Source organism: Peromyscus maniculatus, chromosome 7 (genome assembly GCF_049852395.1).
Source record: "Peromyscus maniculatus bairdii isolate BWxNUB_F1_BW_parent chromosome 7, HU_Pman_BW_mat_3.1, whole genome shotgun sequence".
Taxonomy (NCBI): Eukaryota; Metazoa; Chordata; class Mammalia; order Rodentia; family Cricetidae; genus Peromyscus; species Peromyscus maniculatus.
This window is the reverse complement of record NC_134858.1, coordinates 2,194,907-2,221,305: the sequence shown is the minus strand read 5'-3', so window position 1 is coordinate 2,221,305 and position 26,399 is coordinate 2,194,907. Positions and strand designations below refer to the sequence as shown.

General features: G+C 36.4%; 1 protein-coding gene across 6 annotated transcripts in view; it reads left to right on the top strand.

Annotated features, from left to right (window-relative positions):
• The window catches only part of Gria4 (glutamate ionotropic receptor AMPA type subunit 4), a 384,585-nt gene that overhangs the window by 105,832 nt on the left and 252,354 nt on the right, over positions 1-26,399 (top strand). The window lies entirely within an intron of this gene.

Sequence of the window (26,399 nt, the reverse complement as noted above, 5' to 3'; positions counted from 1 at the left end):
CAACCATTGGCTAAGCTGAGATGTAAGAGAGAGGCTAAAAGACAAGGCAGTGAAAGATGACTAGGAAGAGCATATTTTAGAAGAGAGAATGTCAAGTTGCAGAAGCCTGTCTGTATTGATTCTCAGCTTAGACACCTGTAACAAGACGATCTGAATTAAGAATCGTTATAGCACCTCTGCTTGTTCATTCATTCATCCATTCAACAATTAATGTAGATTTCACTGGTTTCCCCTGAGGCAAGAGCAGTGATAGAAACTGATAAAATGGGAAAAGATTTGGTGCAGTTGGGGAAAGAACAGATGTTATTTTAAACCCGGAAGTTTCTCTGCTTTTCACACAGACCAGCCTGTTTTGTTGGAAATAAGAAAAATAATTCATTGTGTAAGGTCTCTGCTTACTATGCCACTGATTTTGCACCTAACAGCTATTTTTCATTTGTCATCAGTATTGATATTATATGCAAACAAATGAAGTTCTTAATGACTTCTAGAGGCATAAAACATAATTTAATTATGTTAATGTTAAATAACTAATGAGAATGTATTAATGTGGCATATAATTAATGTAATAAGTCTGCAAAATTGTAGTTTTAGGATCAGAATAGTTGTCAAAGGGAGAGACATTTTTGTAAAAATTTAATGAAAGACTGTGACATCTCTTGTCTCCTAAGTCTGTGTGCATAAGGAAGTCTTGGGTTGAGAGTGTAGTCCTGCAACTGCAAGTGAACCAAGGAGAAGTTAGAGGTCATTTTACTTCTCCCAGACATTCATTGACACTCAGATTTAGGTCTGTTTCCCTAGTTACATGGTCCTGATTTACAATAAGACACGGGAGGAGACTTTAATTAAAATAACATGGAAGTCACTGTGGCCTCAAGTATACTGCAGAAACCAAGGAAAACTTCCTTTGTGTAATCTATTGCTAAAGCAAAGATGATGGAGTTATCATATTTGCTGTGGAAATGAGGACAGCACTATGCACATAGCATATTGTTGTCTCATATTTGATGATGGTACTAGACACTAATTATGATCCACGAGCAGGTGCGACCAAAAACCCTATTTATCAACAAAGCTTCCTTGCCACACATGCTATAATGATTCTTTAGCTTGCAGCTGCAACTGCTATTCATAGACAATCTGATGTTTGGAAGGCAGGCATTTAGCTGTAAAGTTAGTTGCAAATCTTTGCACAAAAGAACCACCAATTTCCTGCACTTGCTATGTTGTTCTGGTCACCTGTGCTGCTATCCTCAACTTCTTTCAAATATATCACAGGACCTGGGTGTATAACCAGGTTTTGTTCATTCCTTCCTGTTTCTACAGTTGTTTATTAGTGCTGCAATGACAATGCTTTGTTTTCTTTCATGGATACCATTTGTATGCTGGGGACTTTTGTTCTCTTCATTCAGCAATACATATTGGAGGGTTACCATTAAGCCACATCCTTTCCCAGGACTGTTTTTGTCTACACCACACTTGCTCTTCAGTTTCGAAGACAGCCTTTCAATTAGTTGGTTGGATTACTCAGGAAACCAGCTGTGATCTCTAGAGCATGTTGATAGCATATGGCCTTACTAAAAGCCAAGCAGAAGTAAAATCTCAGTGACTGTCCATTTGCTGTGTCATTAGAGATGATTGATACATGGGTAACACTTTTGCTTCAGTTCCTAGGTATTTTGTTTTTCCTTTAATCTGCTATGTGAGAAGAAATACTGTAATTTTTCTTCACATTAGTGCCTTCTTTTTCTCTTTTTTGCTTCCTGTGTAAGGTGTAGGTTGTATAATGACAGTGACAATTTTTCTTTTAAGTGTTTACCTTGTTATGTCTTGATGAAGCCCTGCACTATTGGTAACTCTGCCTAAATTGGTTTCCTGGCCCTCTTCCTCAGCCTTTACTTGGTTCAAATATCCCTTCATCAAAGAGACTTTCCTAAACTACTGTTCTTACTGATACTCTCTCTCTATCATACCTCACACCTCCCACTCTTCTTAATTGCTGAAATCCTCTTCATTTTCCAATTTCTAATACTTAATTAGATAGTGATAATATTTATCACTATCTAGCTTGCTTATTTGCAGATATCTTCAGGATGACAGGGATGGTGTTTATTTTATCCACTATTTTAATTCTAGTGCTTAGAACATTGCATAGAAACTAGTAAGATATGCAATAAATATTTATAAAATAAACTAATGAATTAAAAACTCTATATTAATCATATTCTTTGTAACAATGGCCAGAAATGTGATGTTTCATTGCACAGTATTGCCAATACATGTCAAGTGCATCTACTAATGGGAGATGCCACCATCACTGGAACTCTGTCAAAGTTCACAGTAACAGAAACATTTTTGGTAACTGTTTACTTTATATGATGCATTTATTACATAATTGCAGAAAAGAGACAGGAGTCAGCTCATTTCTGGTGTGACACTTGAATCTTAGAACATATTTCCAAATTCTATCATATCATCCTCTTCTACTTTAATTAGTGTGACAATTGCTTTGGCAATTGAAAGCTGATGCCAGGCACATCTTGCTAAACCAGAGTAGATCATTCCTATTAGTTTACAGTCCCATGTGGTCTAATTACTTTCCTCCATATTTAAGCCTCACTGCCAACAGAAGTACTCAAATCTCATGTGACTATTAGTTAGACAGATGCTGGCAAAGTTTCAATGAATCTGTCTAGTCCTGAATAGAATCTCTGTCTTACTTTCTCTTTATTTGTCAGCAGATGTCTATATACTGCTGATGGCTGACATTTACCCAGATGTTCAGACCAGAAGCTGGACTGAGCTTTACTGGGCTTTTCTCCTATCCTGTCCTTAAAATATAAGCCTTTAATATGCGAAGGCAACTTTTCTTTTCCACCCTACCAATATAATCATACTCTGAGCACCATCAACTATTATGCAAACTAATGTACTTACTTCTCACTGTTTTTCTGCCTCAAGCTTTGTTTCTTCCGAAACATTTACTTACAGTTTTACAAAGAACTCAAGCATATTTGTAACTATTTAATTTTTGATTGAAGCCAAATTCTTTAGTGTGGCATACATAAAGGCTAGTTTCTTGTTGTTCATCCATTTGAGTTCTGAGTAACCTGGGAGTTATGCTATTCTAGACTATGGCCTTGATCTTTGTTTTTCACTGGGCTCCATAAATTTGTCTCCTAGTTTGGTATGGCTTGAGTTTGAATGCTATTCAGACACAGTGTTTTACTGATATCAGAGGACTGCATTAGGCACCATTCATACTATATGACTCTGATCACAGGGTTTATCACATAAGTTATAGTGGTTTATTCAACGTTGCTTATACCCAGACTCTATCTTTTGTGCTTATCAGTGTGCTTGGCACATATTAATGTTCATATGTCTTTGTTGAATGAGTAAATCCTTGACCGCAATAGGAAGTGCATTTATGCATCAGGAGTTGGTACCTTTAGAATCCTCTTTCATGAGATCCAGAATGCTAAAAACAATCACAGAGTTTTATAATATGCAACTGCATTGCTTCAAAGTGTTTCAATATTTTATATCAGGGTGATATATATCACATGTTGTTCAAGAATTCAGTTCCAATATAGAATAATGTTATGTATCTGCAGGTGTTTCCATGTATTATGGGCATGTATGTGTGTTCATGTGATTATGAAACAAGATTTTATTTCAGGTACTTGTTACTTTCAGCAAGTGTGAAGCAAACATAATTTTAACCTCCTCAAATGTAATTTAAATAATGTTAGGAAACCAGTGATGCAGACTGAGCTTTACTTAGCCCATTCCCCCTGAAAAGTGTTAATTGTGTAACACACGATGGAGACACAAAATGAAATTCATGCCTTTAATCCCGGCTCTTGGGAGGCAGAGTCAGGCAGATCTCTGTGAGTTCGAGACCAGCCTGGTCTACAAAGCGAGATCCAGGATAGGCACAAAAACTACACAAAGAAATGCTGTCTCAAAAAAAAAAGAAAAGAAAGAAAAAGAAAAAAGAAACACATTTAGAACCAACACTGCAACATTTAATGTCCTTCACTATGTAGTGCCCTGGTTTCATTTTGTTGTTGTGATGAAACATTTTGTTGTAGTGACAGAAAGCAAATTTAAGGTATGAAGCGTTTTTTTACTGTGTTTCCAACTTGCAGTCTATCACTGTGGTGAAATCAAAACAGGAATTATAGACACAATCAAAAGTAGAGAGTAATGAATGCACATGCACTGACTTATGCTTCACCCACTTCCTACAAAACACAGGATATAATGTAGGTCCCAGTCTATGAAATGGTGCCATCTATATTCTCATTGTGCTTCCCCACTTCTGTTAACTCAACTAAGAAATCTCTCACTGGCATGCCCACAGCAGGCCAATTCAATGCATACAATCCCTCACTGAAACTCTTCCAAGGTGCCTCTAGATAGGGTCAAATTAATAATTAAACATAACCATCACAGGTAGATTGATTTAACACAAAATAAATATATTTATGCAGTCCCCTGCATACTTGTATAAATATTTTGTCTATTTTTTTTTTTTTTTTGTCTTTCAAGACAGGGTTTCTCTGTGTAGCTTTGCGCCTTTTCTTGGAACTCACTTGGTATCCCAGGCTGGCCTCGAACTCACAGAGATCCACCTGGCTCTGCCTCGCGAGTGCTGAGATTAAAGGTGTGTGCCACCACTGCCCGGCATATTTTGTCTAATTTTATCTTACATCTTCAATGATAAGTTTTGGTGAGTTCTAATTAATTAAAGTAAAACAAATAAAAATAGAATTATATATACAACTTATAGAGATGACAGTAGAGTAATTTAGGGAAGAAAAGAGTAAATTGATAAGTATAACTGAGTGGATATAAAATATATATTTTATATAAAATTGGAACACCAAATAAAAATATTAAAAATAATCAACATAATAGGGAAACCAAAGAATAGGAAATATTTATAATAATTGCAATTAGCTGAGAAAAAGAATAGAATAAATTCCCATAAGAATAATATCAATTATATATTACTAGATATTAAATTTATATATATTTATTAATTTTATATATTTATAATATGTAAATTTATTTATATATAAAATTGTCACAAGAATAATGATTAACACCAGTGGTATGGCTGCTTTTGTATATTTGGTTCTATTATATTTGTACTGTTATCATCATTAAAGATAAACAAAGGGATATAGTAAAGAGATTATTTGTCCAATATCAACCAGCTGAAACAATAACAAGTTCTAAGTTGAATCCACAGGGGATTTTTTTTTCCACTTAATCATAGGAAAGTCAGGAAAATAAGGAAAGTCAGACTATTGATATTAATATACAATGTCAAACAGAAACATGTGAGTAAATGGATGGATGTTGACCTGTTGCCATTGTTTTGGAAAACAATCGTCTGATTTTAAAAACACAAAACCACTATCACGCCCCCCGCAACTAATAAAGCTGTTCATTTTGACTTATTCCAGAAAATGGATTCAGAAACTTACAAAAACGTTCCTCATAAGATGTGTGGATAGGAAGGTTAGTACCTGAAGGTAAGCCATGGAGATTGGAGTCTCCAACAGTCGAGAATGGTACAAACTGGAAATAGCAGTGCAGTGGAATTCACACTGCCGTGAAAATGATAGACTTTAAAGTATAAAGCAACTGCTAAAGCGGTGTATCAGATTTCGAGGACATGTTATGAATTTTAAGTAAACTTCTAATAAAATTATCTTAAGGCTCCAGAAACCAATAAGTAAATAGTACAAGTAATTTGAAAGAGAACAGACATTCTAAAACAGAGGTGAAAGTTTCATTTAGTTTTCTTTGAAAATTTCTAAATTGTTTTAGTTCATTTGAAAAAATTTTAAATGTTTTAAAAAACAAGTTTGCTTTCTGAAACACATTTAATAAAAAACTAGATCAGATTTGGGGCCAGAGAGATTAAATTCCCAAACTCCAAATGTTGGGAAGAGAGAACAAACTCTAGCAAATTGTCTTCTGGTCTTCACTAGTGCACACACACACACACACACACACACACACACACACACACACACCTCAATCAATCAATCCAGTGAGATGCAATATAAAAGGTTCTGTATCAAGCTTAATTTCCCACATGAAAATTATTATTGAGTACCTGTTTGTACTAAATGATAAAAATTAATAGGCTAAAGGAAAATCAGGCAAATAAGGTGGATTTGTCATCTAACATTTTAGCTGTGATATGTTCAAAGAGTGATTTGCTGTATTAAAAAAACTAAAACAAATACTAGTTTATAGTCAATTCTGAAAATGTCTACCTAAATATCAACAGAAGATCTTTAAGATATAATGATTATTTTATTGTTATTCAAATGTGTTTTATATCAAATTCGTTATTCCCCTAGCAATAACCATAATACATCCTAAATCAGAACAAATTAATACTAGTTACTTTTAAAAACTGACTCCTGATCCTCATTCAAACAGGATCTGTAAGGTATAAAACTCTATAGCAAATCCTTTACAGTTCTTTTCCCCATGAATTTACTGTGTAATAACTTTATAACATACTGTTTAACTCCAGTAGTAGGGATTTCAAAAAAGTGTAGATCCTATGGGAATGTGTAAAGAAGGTCTTAAATTAATTAACACTTGGGAAATATAATTTTGAGGTTTCCGACTTTAGATCTGAGTGCAGGTGAGTGACCAAGAATTTACTGGGTAGCAGTGTAACGGTGAGCCGCATAGGAGTGCCACAGCTTCACATAAAAAGGGAGATTGGTGGAGAAGTGGCTGTCTGGACCAGAAAATGGATATCTGTGTAGTTCCAATTAATAGCTCCATCTAATCTTAAAAAAAATGAATTCAAATAATTTTGAAAGAAGAATGAACAAGTTTGTTTTTCAAAACATCAGTCTGAACCAAATAAAGACTGGAGGCAGACACATGATCACTGGCATTTTCCTAAGCAGTTTAAAGTGGTGTAAGTGAAGCAGAAAAATCTGTTTATAAACTGCAGCAATGATTAAGTAATTTGGATTGAGACAAAATGTGCAAAATCCTTCTAATGGAAATGAATCAGTGCTGAAAGGTGCCAAACAGATTTGAACAAGTGGAAAGACATCCTTGTTTCCCCATTAGACTGTTCAAATATTATGAAGATTGGGTTTTCTCATTAACTTATGAACTTAACTTAATAAAAACATCAGCAGGCTTTTGTCAAGCCATTTGGAGGAAGGTTAACCAAATTTACATACAAATTTAAAAGATAAAACAACAGCTTAAACAAATCATAGATAACTGATAAATTAGGAGAACGTACTTTTAATATAAAGCACAAAAGATCACCATCCCAAATTTATAAGGAACTCAAAAGTAAAGGAAAAAGAAAAAAACAATGGAAAATTAAGGAAAGGACCTGAGCAGACAAGACATCATAAGATAAATAAATAATGCATGGATGGATGACTGATAGCTATGCAGACAGACAAATAGACTGATAGTAGATTTGTTATGGGTAGAAAGATATATAGCTAGGTAGATTGGTAATGATGATGACAATGATATGCATATGATAAATAGATGACACATAAATATAAAGATGCTGGTAGATGATTGACTGGTTGATCAATTATAGATAGATAAATGATAGTTAATATAAGTTTTAAATGTATTTGCCCTCTTAAAGTTTTAATTTATTAGGGATATACAAATTAAGTCAAAGGCATTTTCATCTCTCCAGTAAACAATCATTAATGAGGATGGCTATTGGAAAACAAAGATTCCCATATACTTCTATTGAGAAATTACCATTATCAAGCCTTATGCAAAAAAATCTCTAACATAAACTGTACATGCACTTCCATGATGATCCAGAAATGCCTCCACTAGGGATAAATCCAGAAGATTTCCTTCCAACAGTACATACTCACACCACTATTTATTGCGAACAAACTTGAATCCCATACATGGGAGAAGGTTGAATGAAATTTCTTGTACCGACAGTGAAGTATCAAAAACTGTAAGAAAGAATGTGATGACAACTGTTACCTTTGCCCCGTGCATTCTTTCTTCATCACATGAATCATTCAATCACCTCATCATGGCTTTCACCATGAGGATCTAAGTTTCACTCTGGCTTATGTCAAAGATGTAGGATTTGGGGCCTGAGGAAATGGCCTGGCCTATAAAAGTGCTCATTGCACAAGTGTGTGAATCAGGATTTTATCCCCAGCATACACACACACACACACACAAAAAAAAAAAAAAAAACAACAGATGAGCGTGGCCATCACCAGTAATCCAAGTGCTGCGAAAGTAAACACAGAGAATGCCTGAAGCAAGTTGGCTACTCAGGCTAGCTAAAACGGTGAGCTCCCTGCTCAATGAGACTGCTTCAATATATAAAGTGGAGAGCAATTAAGAAAGACATTCAACATCAACCTAGAGTCTACACACATACCTACACACGTGTAGACTTGTGCACATGTGCGTATTGTTTGACATCAGCAGAAACATAGAATGAAATGTATTGTACCCATATTTGTAGCTGATGTTTTCTTGGTCCTGCCTGGCCCACAGTCAGGACAAATCTCTCTTACTCACCAGTCCCACAGCCATTCAGACCAATCAAACACACAGAGACTTATATTATTTATAAACTGTGTGGCCTAATGGCTCAGGCTTTTTGTTAGCTGTTCTTATATCTTAAATCAAAACCATTTCTATTAATCTATAAGTTGTCACATGGTTCATGGCTTACCAGTATCTTAACATGTTGCTTCTCATCACAGTGGTTGGCAGCATCTCCCTGCCTCAGTCTTCCACTTCCCAGAATTCTCCTCTCTACTCGCTTATCCTATATTACTGCCTGGCTACTGGCCAATCAGCGTTTTATTTATCAGTCAATCAGAGTAACCCATTTATAGCACAGAAAACATGCCACAGCACGTATTGCAGTGCCAAAAAATATAACTAAGAATGTGAAGACAACTTCAATGCTCACCCTGAACATTCTTCCTTCACTGTGCAGAAATACATTGGTTACTATTTGATATGTCTTATTTCAATTTGGAAAAGTTTTTGAGTGAATTAACTATGAGTTAAGCCAAATTTTAAAGTACATTTAGCCTCAGGCTATTCCTCATTACTCATGAAATTTCAAACAGTATGTACACACAATGTAAGGCAACATGAAAGCAGAAATTTTTATATAAAGCTCCAGAAAAGAAAAAAATCACATTTAATTTAAATAGCTTTATCAAGGTAAATGCTAACTCAGTGTAAGTACATGATGAGATATTATATTTCATGGGGTGGAGGGGAGTTATAAAAATTATTTTGATCTTTAGACCTCAAAACAAATTTATATACTAAGCAGTTTGTGTTATAAGATAATACAGAAAAATGGCCCAAATATATTTAATTGACTATTCATCAGTTCAAACTCAAAGGACAAACACAGTCTTGCCTTATAGATTCCAATTTTACCTGTAAATTATTCTTTCCTGCATAATCAGGAAAGGAAGAACAAGAAGCTTTTACTTTGGAGTTGCCATTAAATAACTCAGGGAAAATAATTTAGGGATTATTAATATATGCTTATTGAGAGCACAAAATATTTTAAACATGCAAAAGCAGAAGAGAATAGAAATGTAAAGTTGCTAGAAACCATTTACCTTAGTTAGGGTTTTTATTGCTGTGAAGAGTCACCATGATTACAGCAAGTCTTATAAAGGAAAACATTTAATTGAGGCTGGCTAAGAGTTTCAGAGGTTTAGTCCATTATCATCATTATAGGAAGCATGGCGGAGTGCAGGCAGACATGGTGCTGGAGAAGGAGCTGAGTGTTCTACATCTTGGTCCATAGGCAGCAGGAGGAAACTGTTTGGCACAGTGGGCTTAGCTTGAGCATATGAGACTTCAAAGCCCACCCCAGTGACACATCTCCTCCAACAGGGCCACACCTCCTCCAACAGGGCCACACCTCCTCCAACAGGGCCATACCTCCTCCAACATGGCCACACCTCCTCCAACATGGCCACACCTCCTCCAACATGGCCACACCTCCTCCAACATGGCCACACCTCCTAACAGTGCCACTCTCTATGGGCCAAGCATTCAAACACATGAGCCTATGGGCACCACACCATTGAAGTAACAAAAAATTTAAAACTTTTAAGACTGTGAGGACCAGTGGGGAGCAGAGCTGCAAGAAGGGAATGAGCATGTGTGAGCACATCAGACTTATTCTGATTCCCTTTATGAAGAGGGCTGTGCTAAATTGTGTTCATCACAGTAACCTCACAGAAGACACTATTTTTTGGAAAGGACTTAAGAAAAACTTCATAAATTTTAGGTTGGCAAAATATTCCATGAGATTCATGTTTGTGAAAATTATGGAATATACATCAAAACTTTCAAATTGAACCTAAACCTTTAAATTCACTGTCAAGATCTGATTTGACAGTGCTCTCATACACAACTGGTTATAGTACACTGATCATTTAAAAATATTCTGATTAATAGTTGTTATTAATGAAAAATTCTAGATCATGTCTTAAAGCCTGTGTTGTCTGATCATCTGACCACTGCCAACAAATAACAATTGTGTGTTTGCTACATGCTACATTGGTGATTTTCAGAGAAATGATGGTCAAAACAAAAGATTCTGGAACTTACTATGCTGATTCCCCTGCTCATTCTGTTCATGGCATTTGTTGTAAGCATGTTGCTGAAAACATTGCCTGTGTTATTAATTTCCTTATATGTATTTGCATCTACTGTATTGTCCATGGACAGGAATTTATGATTGAGTTCCAGGAAAAACATTCCCTTTGGCTAGGAGTTAATATGTTTTCTTCTCGGTGGAAATAAGAATACAGAACTGGGAGCTGAAAGGATGGATCAGCAGTTAAGAGTGCTTGCAGCTCTTCTAGAGGTCTGGAGCTCAATTCCCAACATGCACGTTGAATGGCACATAACTGCTTATAACTCAAGCTCCAGGGGATCCAGTGTGCTCCTCTGTCCTTTGTCCATATCTGCACACATCAGGCATACACATACCCATAAATAAAAATAACTATTTCTTAAAAATCCATAACTGTCCATATTTTTCCTTTTTGTTTTGAGAACCAAGAAACTCTGAGATGAATGTTTTACTCTTTAGGTAGTAGTATGAGCCAAATCAAAAGTTATCATTCTAATGGATCAGTCCTAAACACATGCACATAAAAGCAAAACTAATAGACTCAGTAAGTTGTATATATGTGTGTTTTACAATTATATATAATTAAAGAAGAAAAAGCCATGAACTAAGCAGGAGTAGGGAGAACATACAAGGAGTTGGAGGGGGGAGAAAGATATGTGAGACTACTGCACATACAGGATTAATGTATGAAATTCTCAAATTATAAATTAAAAAGAGGGCATGTTATCAAATGGAACACTATACAGAAGCTACTGAATTGGAATAGGTTGTAGAGTTCAGTGTCTATTCTGGTGCCCATGGTCTTTGAGAATATATTAAACACTCCACTAGACATTAGAAGACCTGGATTGTACCAAATTCTGTGATGGGTACTGTGTTTTCCTACATGTTAAAGTTTAATTTATAAATTAGGCAAATAAGAAGTTAACAATGTACAATACCAAATTCAGCTTTCATAATTAAAAAAAATAAACAAACATGGTAAGTAAAATATGTGTGGTCATCTCCATTCACCTCCCTCTTGGAAAGACTTGATTACCAAGCTGCCACCAGTGGCAGATGCGATCTAGAAAAGCAGCAGTGTCTGAAGAGAGGGGTGTACAGGAAATGACACTGTCACAAACACCAAAATAAGAAACCCAAATTCTAATACAGTTATTTGAGCATAATGGATAAAGGGCATGATATTATAATACTATGAAACTCTATGAATTTTTCATGTAACAATGGTCTTTCTCCACATAGGCAAGAACTCTAGTTGTGCATGAAAATTTTTTTGAATTTTTTTAGAGGGTCTCAGACTGACATAATAAAGTTCTTTTGTGTGGAACACAAATATTAAATACAAATTTTGAGACAGTCCAGAAAAAGAAAACAAAATGAAGAAATACCTATGTATGTGGTCAAAAAAAGTTGTTTATTTATAGTCTTTTACTAATGTATGCATCTCAAATAACAACTAGATTTTCAGCTTCTTTGATTTTAATAATTTTTAAGTATAATCTAGTGGTTAAAACAAAATAGAACATTTAGTTTTTTAATTGAAATTTATCACAGTCCCCCAAAGCCTAAAATACCCATGCTGTTTTCACATCATCTAACTGCCTATGTATAATGGAAAAACACTTTTCATAAGTACATGTCATAGGAGTAAGTGGAAAGTAGGCAGATGGGTGTTTGAGAGAGATGGGAATGATCTCGAAGGTCTAAACAGCAACAAAAATAATTTCTGTCCATGACAACAATACGGAATACTGTAGGTATAGGCAAAAAACAATCACTTGATGTGCATGTGCTCCTGGGTTTGCATGTAGAGGTAATGGACTTTATTTTGACCTAGTTAATTAATGCTTTTAGAAGAATGTACCCAGAGGCCTGAGCTGAATGTAGCTATGATGCAGATGGAAGAAGGAACATACACACTCACCTTTCCATTCTGTCACTTATTTGGCAGCTCACTCTGAGCTACTGAGATGTAAAGGAAGCATGCTTGCTGACTCACCTTGAACAGAATTCTTGTTGATTTCAATCAGCCTCCTACTTAGGAGTTTAGAACCTGCCAGGGGACACAGGTGAGGAGTTGGGTATGAATGAGCTTTGAGCATCCATCCAAAGCTTTCCAGAAGAAAGGCATGTTAACACTGTCACAGAACTTTTTTCTTAAAAACATTAACTTCTTTACTAAACATGGGATTAAGTTGAGTAACTACAGCTTAATTGTATGATATTGCTTTCGATAGCAGACACAATAAACTTCTTCAGGTTTTGCTAGAGTTCTTATACTCATTATTTAAATTATATAGTCAGTAAACATTGCAAAGTTCTGGCTCTTACTCAGTTATTCAAGCATGACTAAATGGGTTCCTTCATTTTATCTATCAGTGTTTGCGGCTGTTAGGACCCTGACTAAAATTTGGCACACTCAGGAATTCTGTAGCTACGAAGTCCTTCCACAAGCTATTTTGCTTTGTCATTAGGACTCCCCAACTTTGATAAGCATACCTTTCAAACCATAAATCCTTTAAAAACTTATTTGATTCATTTTTAATTATGTGTATGAAGGAGGTCTACATTTACATGTATATGAGTGGCCACAAAGGCTAAGAGAAGACATCAGGTCTCCTAGAGCTGGAGTTACAGGCTGCTGTGAGCTACTGGACATAATTGCTGGGAAGCAAAGTCCTTTGCTCTTAGAGGACATCACATATTCTTAACCACTGAGCCATCTCCCCAGTTCCAGTAGTCCTCCTCAGCATGTGTTTGCTTTTAAATCTGATGAGTATTGGAAAGAGATCACTAAGGAAAAGCAAGCTGACTAAATATGTGCATTGCCATGAATCACTTCAGATCAGTAATCCTCATGGCATGTCACAGGAGGCTGGTAGTTTTAACAGTTGTTTTTGCATAAGCATGCATGATTGGTGTGATTTGCACACTAGCGATTTCTTCTGCACCCATGGACCTTTTCTTCTTGAAGTTTCTGAGTAAAGAGATACAGTTTCAAGGCACACAAATGATGTTCAGTCTGTACTTTATAAGGGAATAAGATGGGCTTTTGGCCTTGTGGCAATGAAGGCCACTTAGGTAAAGATCTCTATTTGCCTAGATGCTTTTCCAAACAATCACCACTGAAATTAAAATGTGAACAGTTTCATCTTCTATACTGTCCTTTTTTCAACAACTAATATCCTTCAAAATTGCCTTTGCTCGCAACGGTGTAAAAACCTGCCAATTAGTCTTCCACTCAGGCCCTTTTATTTTGGAATTGTTTAGTAGTACAGTATACTTAAATTTTAGTGCATTGAAATGTGCATTCACTGCCACCTTAGAAAGAATCTTGTGATTCTGAGCACTAAACTGCAAAACTGTGTCAAATCTAACCTTCAGACCAGTATATTTTATAGCCAACAGTATTTGGGGAATAACACTTTAAAAGTGTGAGGTTGTTCTTAACATTGCAAGGTTCTGACTTTCTTTCAGACATTTAAGATGCAACATTGCTGAATCATGTGTTTATGCAGCAATCACTGGGGATTAGCAATAAATGGTCTTTGACAGACAAACACTTTTTTCTTTTTTATTTATTCTTCTCTCATATATTAATCCTACAATTTCCCTTCTCTCCTCTACTCTCCCTCACCTCCCCTCTCTCCCAGGTCCACTCCTCTTCCTTTCCCTTCAGGAAAGGACAGGTCTCCCAGAGATATCACCCAACCATGGCATATCAAGTTATAAGACTAGGCACATCCCTTCATATTAAGGTCAGAGGAGGCAACCCAGTAAGAGGAAAGGTGTCAAAACAGTTAGAGACAGCCCCTGCTACCATTGTTAGGAGCCCCACAAGAAACCAAGTTACACAACTATAATGTATATGCAGAAGACCTAGTTCAGCCTCATACAGGCTCCCTGATTGTCTCTGTGACCCCAGGTTAATTGATTCTGTTGGCCACTTTTTTTTGTGGTATCCTTGTCCCCTCTGACTCCTACAGTCCATCCTCCCATCTTCTGCAGGATTCTCTGAGCTCCATCTAATGTTTGGATGTAGGACTTGTAGCCAGAAGGTTTCTCAGGTCCCAAGTTCCTCCAGTCCCGTTCAGTCCCATGGTCCCTCAGCCACTTATTCTGAGACTTAATATTATTTACAAACTGTATGGTCTATGGCAGACCTCTTGCTAGCTAGCTCTTATATCTTAAATTAACCCATTTCTATTAATCTGTGTTTTGCCACGTGTTCCGTGGCTTTACCGGTCTACTGGCATGATGATCCTTAGGCAGCAGGCTGTTGTCTCCCCGACTCTGCCTTTCTCTTTCTGTCTCTCTCCTTGGATTTCCTGCCCGCCTCTAAGCTGCATTGGCATTGGCCAAAGCAGCTCATTTATTAACCAACAGGGACAACATATATTCACAGCTTACAGAAAGACATACCCAGCTGGGACTCTGCATCTGCTCCCATTAATTGCTGGATGAAGCCTCACTGATGATGATTATACTAAGCTCTAGTCTCCAAGTATAACAGAGTATCATTAAGAATCGTTTCATTAACTTTTTTTTTTTTTACTTTTTTCTCTGATCATGTTTGGTTCTATCCTAGGTCTTAGTACTATCCAGACTCTGGTTCCTGGCCCTCCAGGAAGTGTCAGGCATGGACTCCCTCTCCGGATATGAGTCTCAAGTTGGACCTGTCATTGGTTGGCCATTCCTACAAGTTCTGTGCCATTTAGATGTGCCATTTTTATTTTTTATTGCCTACATTTTTTTTAAATATATTTTTAGTTAAAATATAAGATATCACTTCCCATTTTCCCTTTCTTCCTTTTAACCTCCCATCCCCTTCTTTGTTAACTCTCAATGTGATGGCTTCTCTTCATTTGATTATTATTGTTACATATACACTTATGAGTGCAGAAATATATAAATATAGCCAAGCACTTCTCAGCTTTCCAAACCAAGTCCCTCATACCATTTTCTTAATGGTATGAAATAATTTTGCTCTTGCAAAATTAAGGAAATCCTGAAGTGGAGTAATTCTTGGTATGCATTCAAGTTATTCCACCTACCAACTCGTTTTCTATGCTTGTTTCCTTGGACACTTGTTTCTTGTAGTGATGTATTGGTTGGCTCATAGTCAGGTGCCTTCCACATTTACAAGAAAAATGTGAAGGGTTGAGTAGGTAAATCATTAATCTATCATATCACAGAGGAACTACGGGACTGGGCAACAATAACAGATTCAGGTTGTGGAGCAGTTCACTCTTTACACAGGTGGTCAGAAGAGTCTCCCATTCACCTGGAATATCTGGAATAAGGTACATTTAAACATCACCTGGATTTGAGCTGTTCCATTCCATGTTTTATCCAGCTTTTTTAACAGAAGTAGATGGTGTCATGCAGAGTGGGGCAGCTTGTCTCAAAAAACACATTTTCAAGGACTCCTCCATGGGGCAGAATATGTGTTCCTGGAACAGAGACCTTTCCCTGATTTTTATCTAGCTAATCACACTGTAACCTGGGACTTTACATTTAGAAAGCTTTTTTACACTCGGACAGTCTACTTTGATAGTAATAGGGCCATGAAGCTCATGTAGTTCATTTCCTCTACCAAAAGTAGGAAAGTTTTAAAGAAGGAGAAAAATTCAGACTTTCTATTCCTGACTGTGATGGTGAACACTCATTGTCGACTGGACCTAGGAGAGAAATCTTTGTCCATATCAATGGAGTTCCTGGATTGTGTTAATTGAGATGGGAAGAACTGTGCTGATTATGAGAGGAACTTATACATGGGCTTATTTCCTAAACTGAATAAAAAGAATGAAGTGAGCACCAAAATTCCTATCTCTCCACCTCCTGGTACCAGAAGCAATGTGACCAGCTCACTCATGCCCCTGGACCACCCCTTCCCCACCACTGTGATGGACTGTTCCATCAGATGAGGAGCCTAAACAAACGTCCTCCCTTTCCTGAGTAGCCTCTGTCAGATGTTTCGTCACAGCAACAGGAAAAGTGACTACTTTAGCCTCAAATTAATGTATGAGAAGTTTGTGAAAACCAGGAATGTTTCTCCTTCATCTGTATCCTCCTGCCCAAAATTTCATTTTACCTTCATGTTTTTTCTCAACCTCTAATTGGGTAATTAACCAGATTCACAAACCCTACTATTTAGTTTCAATTCTGGGAATAACATCTGGGTACATGTGTTTCATTATTTATAAAAAAAAAAAAACAAAAAAAAAAAACAAAAAAAACTATGAACCTACACTCAAATAGATGCATTGAGGAATATTCTAAATCATATTTGTTTCATCAATTTTTATTAATATTTAATAATATCAAAGTTCTCTATCAGATCCTGAAGACAGATTCATGTGGAAGGTCCTGTCCCAGTGGGCTTACAACCAACCAGCACAGAAAACTTTAATTAAGCAAAACATTGCACAGATTCCTTGTTAGCCTTGACCTTCATAACTTTTATTCACTTCTGGTACCATCTGCCCTCGACTGTTTCTATGGAAGACTAAATCTCATCTCCCAGTCATCAATTCTGGGCATGAAGAACTTTGTAGCCCATGATTTACTATAGCAGAGGTGTTGGGAAAGTTCTGGGCTTAAGCCCAAAGATTGTTTACTATTTCTGGAAGTTTGCATCTTGTACTCATTATAATTAGTGACTATTATAGTAAATTTGCTGTAAGGTGGAAGTTGTAAAGGAATATATAAAAATCACATACATTGATCCCTCGGTTTTTCCTGAAATTATCATATTTTTCTCTACTCTTTCCTAATTTGAATTCATATTGTAAATATAACTATGAAACCACTGTGAAGCAATTCAGTTTGGAAAGTTAAATTATTTCTAGTTTCTAGTGATTGCTAAATTACTGAGATGAGAATATCTTTTAGAACCTTTCCAAGGATTTATCATCAATAGCCATAAATTATATTTCTTATAGATTGTCAATCAATAAGCTGGGGATACTACATATTTTCTGGTTTGTCTGACTAAATAAGTGACAGGAAAGGTTTATTCTGGACTATAGTTTAAGAACTCAGTCCATCAAGGAGACACATGATAGTGGAAGCAGCTCTTGCTGTGATAGGAGTGGGAAGCAGCTAATCACACTGAGTTTTCAGGCAAGAAGCAAAGAGAGATGAGTGCTGAAGTTCATGCTTTCTCTTCTTATCCTTTTTAAGGAGTCCCAGACCCTACCCACAGCATGGTGCACTCACATTCAGGGTAGGTCTTTCTTCCTGAATAGTTGTCTCTGTAACTACTCTCACAAACACACTGAGAGATGTGCCTCCAAAGAACTGATTGCCAGTTCCAGTCAGACTGTCAATTCATGTTTCTATCAATGATTAACAAAAGCCCCCGTTACTACTTTTTCCAACTATCAGTTCATTGACATCTCCTCTAATTTTAAATGTCAAAATGGTCACATTTAATTTGCATTTCTATGTGATCCTATTTTAGTTCATCTGTATATGAGAAGGTGTGTGTGTATGTGTGTGCATAAGATATCTTTACAATACTCCATATAAGACAGATTTAAAATTAGATACACATTAGAAATGTAAATTCAAGTTTCCACGATCACAGCATTTCTAAGAAATCATATCACAGCAGCAGTTCCCACTTTTAGAATCTGTCAGGTTTATGACTCAGCTGCTTAAATGAACCTTCCTTCTCTGAGATGTTTTATATAATTAAATATTAACATTTCTAGTGATGTAACCAGTCAACCATAGGTACCCTGCAGTCTACTCTATGGAGGAGGCAGCCTGGCTTTGGAACTTTTTAATGCATGAGGTTGGAGAGAATCATTTATAAAAGGAGAGAGAGAAAACCTTCCTAATTGCACACAGTGTCTCAGCAGTGAGCAATCATGACAGAGGAAATGCTGGAAAAGTACTTGACATTTAAATGTCAGTTTAATCAAATTATGCAATCTTTAAAATGTAGCTTAGCATAATGGGCTCCCTAAATGGTTTAAAACATATCTCTTTCTAAAATGATCCAGAAATTGAGCATTTTGAGGCTGTACGCTGCCATTTGAACCTATACCTTTAAAGGATTTACTGTGTTGGATCATTATACTTTTAAAATAAAAACATACATTTCACAATTTATCCATAAAAACAAAAACAAACAAACATCTCTAGTGAAAAGAGAGTGATTAGCCAGCAGTCACTGTGCGTTAATAACATAATGTTCCAAAGAATTTGTAGAGAAATAGGTGTCAAAGTTCTAGTTGGAAACCTCCGGATAATGAGGGAGAAGACAAACTGTTGCTTCCTTGCTATTGTGTTCCCTTCATTTTGGTAGAAATTAACTTTTACCTAAACCCCGACTCGCTTCCTCCCTGACCCGCTGCATTTGTAGGATGACAGAAAATTAGTAATTATTTTAGGCTTTCCAATTTGTTCCTTTTGTGTGAAAGTATAAACAGTAAAAAATAGGTTTCCCAGGGAAATACATAATTCAATTTGGCCCCGAACCTCCATAAAAGCTCAGTTCAGCATGAATGCTCGTAGATAGCACACTTCTTTTCCAGATTGCTAATCCAACACAATTCCTATGTATTTCGGGAATTAAAAATATGTGTTAGATCTCATTGTTGTCATCAAGGTAATAAAGTTGTCTTTAGTGTAACTGAGTATGAGATATAACACAGGGTTTGGATATAGTTCTGTAGATATGGACCAGGTTTAGGCTCTTTGGACTTTTGTTTATTCATTTTTAAGTGGAGGTAATTGAAATTTTATATGACTTATATAAAGATTATTTTGTACTATTCTACTAAAAGTAATAATAGCTGCAGAATGGTTAGAAGGGAGCCTTTAACATTACATCCTCAAAATTATTTCTTTCTGTTTGAGTGGTTGGTTGATTAGGTTGTTTTGTTTTGTTTTGTTTTGTTTTGTTTTGTTTTGTTTTTGACATAGTCTCACACCATTGTTCTGATTATCCTGGTATTAAATATGTGACAATCTTCCTACCTTGGTGTTGCTGGTTGTTTTTGGTCTTTTGGGGGGCCCACCACCCAGATCCCAAATAAATCACACATAGAGACTTATAACTATAAATGCCTGGCCTTAGCTTGTCTTGTCTTTTGTTGTTCTTAACTTTAAATTATCCCATCCTATCTTTTGCCTCTGGGCTTTTACATTTCTCTTACTTCTGTAATCTTACTTTCACTCTTACTCCATGGCTGGATGTGTGGCTGGGTGGCCGGTCCCTAGCATCCCCCTATCCTTGTCCTCTTGCTCTTCTTCCAACGTTTCTCCCAGATATCTCCTTCTCTTTATTCTCTCTGCCCACCAGCCCCACCCATCCTTTCTCCTGCTTTGTTATTGGCTGTTCAGCTTTTTATTAGACCATCATGTGTTTTAGACAGACACAGTAACCCAGCTTCACAGAGTTAAACAAATGCAACATAAAAGAATGTAACACAGCAGTTCATCATTAAATAAATGTTCTACAGCATAAACAAATGTAACACATTCTAAAATAATATTTTTATAACACCTCAGCCTCTCAAGGTTAAGAATCCCATGAAATATTAGAGAACAACTCACACTGTGCTGCAGAGTATGCCTCTAATGACTGCTACCATAAGTCATTGACACCTACTTCCAGTGATAGAGTCCACATCTTTACCTATGTTTGTTGGCATCTAATAATGTGTCACACTATTTGCAGAGAGAGAGTGTGAAATGAATTGATCAATGGTCTTATTAATTTAAAAAAAACAATTCAGATCCAATTATTGGGATGAAGGCTGAAAGATTGGAGAAACAGAATAAGCCACAGTCAACCTCACCTCACCAACTCCTGAGCCAATCTGTTTCCATGAATCCTTAGACTGAAAGTCTCTGAGTCCTCACTCCGGAGGGTCTCAGTTGAACTGCCTTAAAGCTTCTATTTCCTGGTCCTCAGGCCTTAAGAACATGAGTTCCTGTTTTCTCATGCCTTATATACCTTTCTGTGTCCTGTTATATTCCTTCCTGGGATTAAAAGTGTGTGTCCTTCCCAAGCAAAAACATGAGTTCTTAAATCCTGGAACTAAAGGTGTATGCCACTATGGCTGGTTCTATTCCCAGTGTGGCCTTGAATTCAGAGATCCATATGGATCTCTGCCTCCCAAATGCTAGGATTAAAGGCGTGTTCTCCCATTGCCTAAACTCTGTGTTTAATATAGTGGCTGTTCTGTTCTGTGACCCCCAGATAAGTTGATTGTGGTGCACAATATATCAACCACAGGAGAGTTAATACAAAATTCAAAAACAAGTAGAAGGAGGTTACATACTAAACATGAGGACAATGGAACATTCAGAATTAGCCAGGTGCAAAAGCTCAGTTAACCATCTGTAAGCTGAAGAAGACAAAACAATGATATTAAAGGATAGGAGGAGGATCCCACATGGCTGAAATTCAGATTTCTTTGAAAAAGGTATGGGAAGTTGCAGCCTACAACAGATAAAGAAAGTTGCCTAACGTTCATAAGAGGTCAAATGGATCTTTGGAAGTGGGAAATGTTTAGAGTTAACAAGCAGTAAGTCAGCAGAATTGGAAGTGTGAGGTATGTGGATTTACAGAAGCAGTCCTTGTATCCCTGGATTGGTGTGGGATGATGAAAACTTCAATCAGTGGGAATGCTGGCCTGAGGTACTGCTAAAATTTGTCAGTGTAAGGTAGATTCCTAAATAGAAAATTAAAAGATGATCAGTTTTGGTTTTTACATTATTTGGATTAATAAACCCCTTGGACACTACTGAAGTACACTTATGGAAGTGTGTACAGAGTTTCTGGAGAGGATTAACTAGGGGAAAAGTGAAGACATACTTTGAATTTGAGTAGCACCATCCTTTGAGGGCACTGACTGAATAAAAAGGGGAAAAGTAGAAAGCCATCTGAGTGTGGAAATTCCTCCTTTCCATGCATTGTGTTTCACCATGACATAAACGTGTCTGCTTAGCCATGCACTCCATACCACACAGACTGAATCCTCTGAACCTAGAAGCTAAATCAATAAGCCCTCTTCGTAACTTATTTATAAAAGGTAGTTTGGTTACAGTGCTACAAAAGGCAAACACTGCCCCAATACCTCTCTCAGCTTATGTTGCTTCATAGGGTCACTTCATTACACTCTGTTTGTGAGGCCTAACATTAGATCAGCTGACAAAGGAAACTGTTCATACTACACAGCACCAGGATCTAAAAAACAAATAGATTTGCAGCTGAGTGGAAAGAAATGGATAGCTGGCACATCTACCTGCAGCTTAGATGTATTCAAAGTTTGAGATACAATACGATAGCACATTATAACTGTCCTGAAAAGAGAAAACATGTGTTAAGAAGACACCTCCTTAAGAAATTGAATTTTCTCTCAGGAATCCCATGCATGGAGGAGGGAAAAGCTGAAGCACAGATCTGCTCTCAAAGAAAGACTAACAAGTAGTCCAATGAGCTTACAGAGACTGAAGCTCAGTGGTGATGGATAGGACCACACCTTGACAAGGGCTGCCTAGTTATACATAGATACTGTCCAAAGTTTCATGGTAACACCACAAAGATGCCCTTGAGATAGTTAATAGATTTCTTTGCTCCATTTCCCAATGCATCCATTGCTTTGCCTCCATTGCCTCCTTTGATGTGTTTAAATGTCCAAATATGCATCTCACACTTAAACCCCAATTTCCATCTCATGTTTCATATTAGTCTCTGTCCTGTGCCTCAATGTCTATGAGTAAATTGAATGCTTTTACCAACCAACCACCTGCGTTTAGATATACCCTGTGCTTACAAACATAAATTTCTACCTGATTATCACAAAAAGACCAAAGTTATAGAATTGTGTCTTCCTATAAAACCATTGCATAAAAAAAGACATTAAGTATGATCAGCACCCATATATCTGCCCAGGTAGGGAGAAGTGAGCAGGGCATAAATGTGATTCATATACAAAGCTAGTGCTCCATTGCAAGTAAACAAATAATTTACTGCAACATAATTTACATAGTTATTATAAATATAGAAATTATATTATATATAAATACCCATGTAAGGTAGAATTGGCATGTTTTCTATATCCTTAAGGTTCTGTTGTTCTCATTCTTTGGTTTCTATGGACTCCTACATTTTCCTGACTAAATAAACTTTCCAAACAACATATAAAGACACTTTTTTTTAATTGAATTTCATGTTGTCACACTGTGCTAGACACTCATTTTCTTATGAGGTTACTTTGCAGACTCACTCTATACATTTGTTCTTCACTTTTATTTTTGCTCCCACAAATTGAGTGGTCCTTTAAAAAATATATCCAAAATCTCTCTCTCTGGCTTCAGCTCAGTACACACAATTTCCTTGTCCTAGTTTCCATGATAAATATATCTTGACAAAAAGTAACTCAGGAGAGAAATTTTCTTTTAGCTTATAACTCTGGGTTATAATCATTATTACAGAGGGATCAAAGGTGTAGACCTGGAAGCTGCGCTACCAGCTGTGCTCACAACACATTCACAACCAAGAACAGAGAAAAAAGGATGTGTGCCTACTTAGTACTCAGTAATCTTTCTCTACTCTTATATAGTCCAAAGATGCAAAGCTAGGGAATTATGCCACCACAGTGGGGCCAAGTCTTCCCACATCAGCTAACAATCATTGCAGTCCCTCATAGATATGCCCACAGGCCAGCCATATCCCCACAAACCCCTCCTTTTCTCCATCCATCTATCCATCTATCTATTGATATTGATATATACATATGATAATATATATACATACATATATATATATATATATATATATATATATATATAATTTGTCTGTCATCTATCAATCATCATTTATTTGTGTGTGTGTGAGACTCTCTTTCCAGGTGATTCCAGATTTTGTCAAATTGAAATTTTGAACTAATCATCACAAGCCTGGTGGGTATTCCTCCTAGAATTTCCCCACAAGATCTCAAATTCTTTTACAAAAATTAGTCTCAACAAACCTCCTACAGTTTATCCTGTTTTAGTGAGCCTCAAATACACTAATGTTTAGCAGTTGCTTTAGTCTAAGACTAGGCAAAATTTTGTCCAAATCCTATGTCTCATTAAACACCAAATGCTGGGAATCCATTGAGTCTCTGTTTATCTCCATCATTGAACCTCTCTAGTTATAAACTATCCCCAACTTTTGGATTAGTGCAACACTTCAAAATGTCCTGAGATCTACTAAGAGCCTTATTCTACTTCCAACATAGCAACTGTCATTCCAACACAAATCACAGATAAAATCACTCTTCAGAATCTTAATAGGAGAGAGTGACTTCTCTTTGTCCTTAAGATGAAGTTCCAGACATATATGGTTCCTTAACCTTCCTCCAAGAGTTGGTTGGCCTTGTTCTTCCTTACAACTGTATCACTCCCTGTTTACCTTCCTTCTTTAACAAGGGTACTACAAACCTATTAGGCTTCTTCATAGGTCTTAACAAATTTTTTTTGTTATCTATAGAAAGTATTTCCCTGCAGGCTGTGGTGGCACATGCCTTTAATCCTAGCACTCAGGAGGCACAGACAGGGAGATCTCTGTGAGTTCAAGACCAGCCTGGTCTACAGAGTGACCAAAACTACACGGAGAAACCCTGTCTCGAAAAAAAAAAGAAAGAAAGAAAAAGAAAAAACAACAACAAAAAAGTATTTTCCTGATCTAATGCCCATCACATTCCTCATTAAAACTCAGATAAAGGGGTGGGAGTGGCTCAAAAGTTAAAGCACTTGCTGTGGAAACATGAGGACCTATGTTTAGAACTCTAAGCATCCATTTTAAAAGCTGAACATTGCAGTTTACATGTGACCCAGCACTAACTCATAGCAGGACAATAGAAATAGGATATCACTGAGATTCTCTGGCTGGCAGCCTAGTGAAAAAAAATGGCTACTTCTAGTTCTTTAAGAGAACAATGTCAAGGAAATAAGGCAGAGAGTAATAAAGGAGGACACCAAATGTCCTCCTTTGTTCTTTGTATGTAAACATACATATATCACACAAACAAATAAATGGTAATTGATAGATGACAGATATATGATCGATAGATAGATAGATAGATAGATAGATAGATAGATAGATAGATAGATGATAGATAGATAGATCATAGATAGAGGATAGATAGATGATAGAAAGAAAGATGACAGATAGATAGAAAGATAGAAATAAAGACAGAAATATAGATAGATAGATAGACAGACAGACAGATAGACAGATAGATGATAGATAGATAGATAAACTGAGTTAAGTTTGCAGCTATTGCACTCTTCTTTTTATCAGTATTAATTTCACTTATAATGCTTGTTCAACATAAGCATGATGACCACATTTTCAATTCCTTCACTAGTGTGCCTTCCAGTAACTATTACAGTAGCTAACTTGTAAATTGATGCTGAATTTTTTGAATGATTAATTATTCCTGTCATAATGAAATTAAGTATTATCACACCATCTTCATTTTACATGTTCTCAAAATTACAGATATATTTTACTTATTTTTATTTTCTCAGAACCCCCAAATACCTGAAATATATTATGCAAATTGGTATTTGATGAATTAATATCAAACTACATCAAATACAACACATTATTCAAAATATTTTTAAGATTAAATGCTGAAAACTTCATGATATCTCTGTAGCTATAGTTTTCCTGCCTTGCCCACAGTCAGGACAAATCTCTGTCACCCACCAGTCCCACAGCCGCTCAGACCCAACCAAGTAAACACAGAGAATTATATTGCTTACAAACTGTATGGCCGTGGCAGGCTTCTTGCTAACTGTTCTTATAGCTTAAATTAATCCATTTCCATACAGGCATCTTTACATGCTGTTTGTCATGGCGGCAGCTGGCAGTGACTCCCTCACTCAGCCTTCCACTTCCCAGAATTCTCCTCTCCTTGTCCCGCCTGGCCACTGGCCAATCAGTGTTTTATTTATTGACCAATCAGAGCAATTTAACATACAGACCATCCCACAGCATATCTGTGCATATTAACTCAGAAACAAAGTCAAGTTACAAAACCAAAATTCTGCCTAAAGTCTCAGTATATACTCAACCACAGCCTGTATGTGTTTTCATCAGTAAGGGAATCAGAGGTGTGAAGAGACTCATTTATTTTAATCAGTAGTAGAAAAGAAAAAAATTGTAATGAATAAAAACTCCGAGCTAAAGATTTGAGTAATTAAAATGTTATAACCAAAACAATTATATAAAATGTAATTTAAGTTATAGTAGGACACAGGGCAGTACACATAATATACATAATATAAAATAACTGCTTCCCTTGCCCTATGTCCTATCCAGCTTAGTTGTAAGAAATACACTATACACATTTAAGACTCTTGATTAATGAGCAGAATCTCACTGTTAAGCTGCTGCTCTTCTTAAAGCAGATATTTTAATTCTCTCTTCATGCAAGCTAAGGATCTCTACTCTTCCTCATCATGTATAAAGGCCATCAGCAAGATACTTTATAACATTGAGACCCAGTTTTGTAGGAGAAAATATTCAATCTAGATATGCTTTAAGTGTCTTCAATGGAAGAATTCCATGATCCAGGAGTGATATTTTCTTTTTCACACCGGAAAACACAAGCTTCTATACTTATACATGCATGTATTATTGAATGACAACAGATGTCTCAAAAAATAATAAAAGCAGCAATTTAAA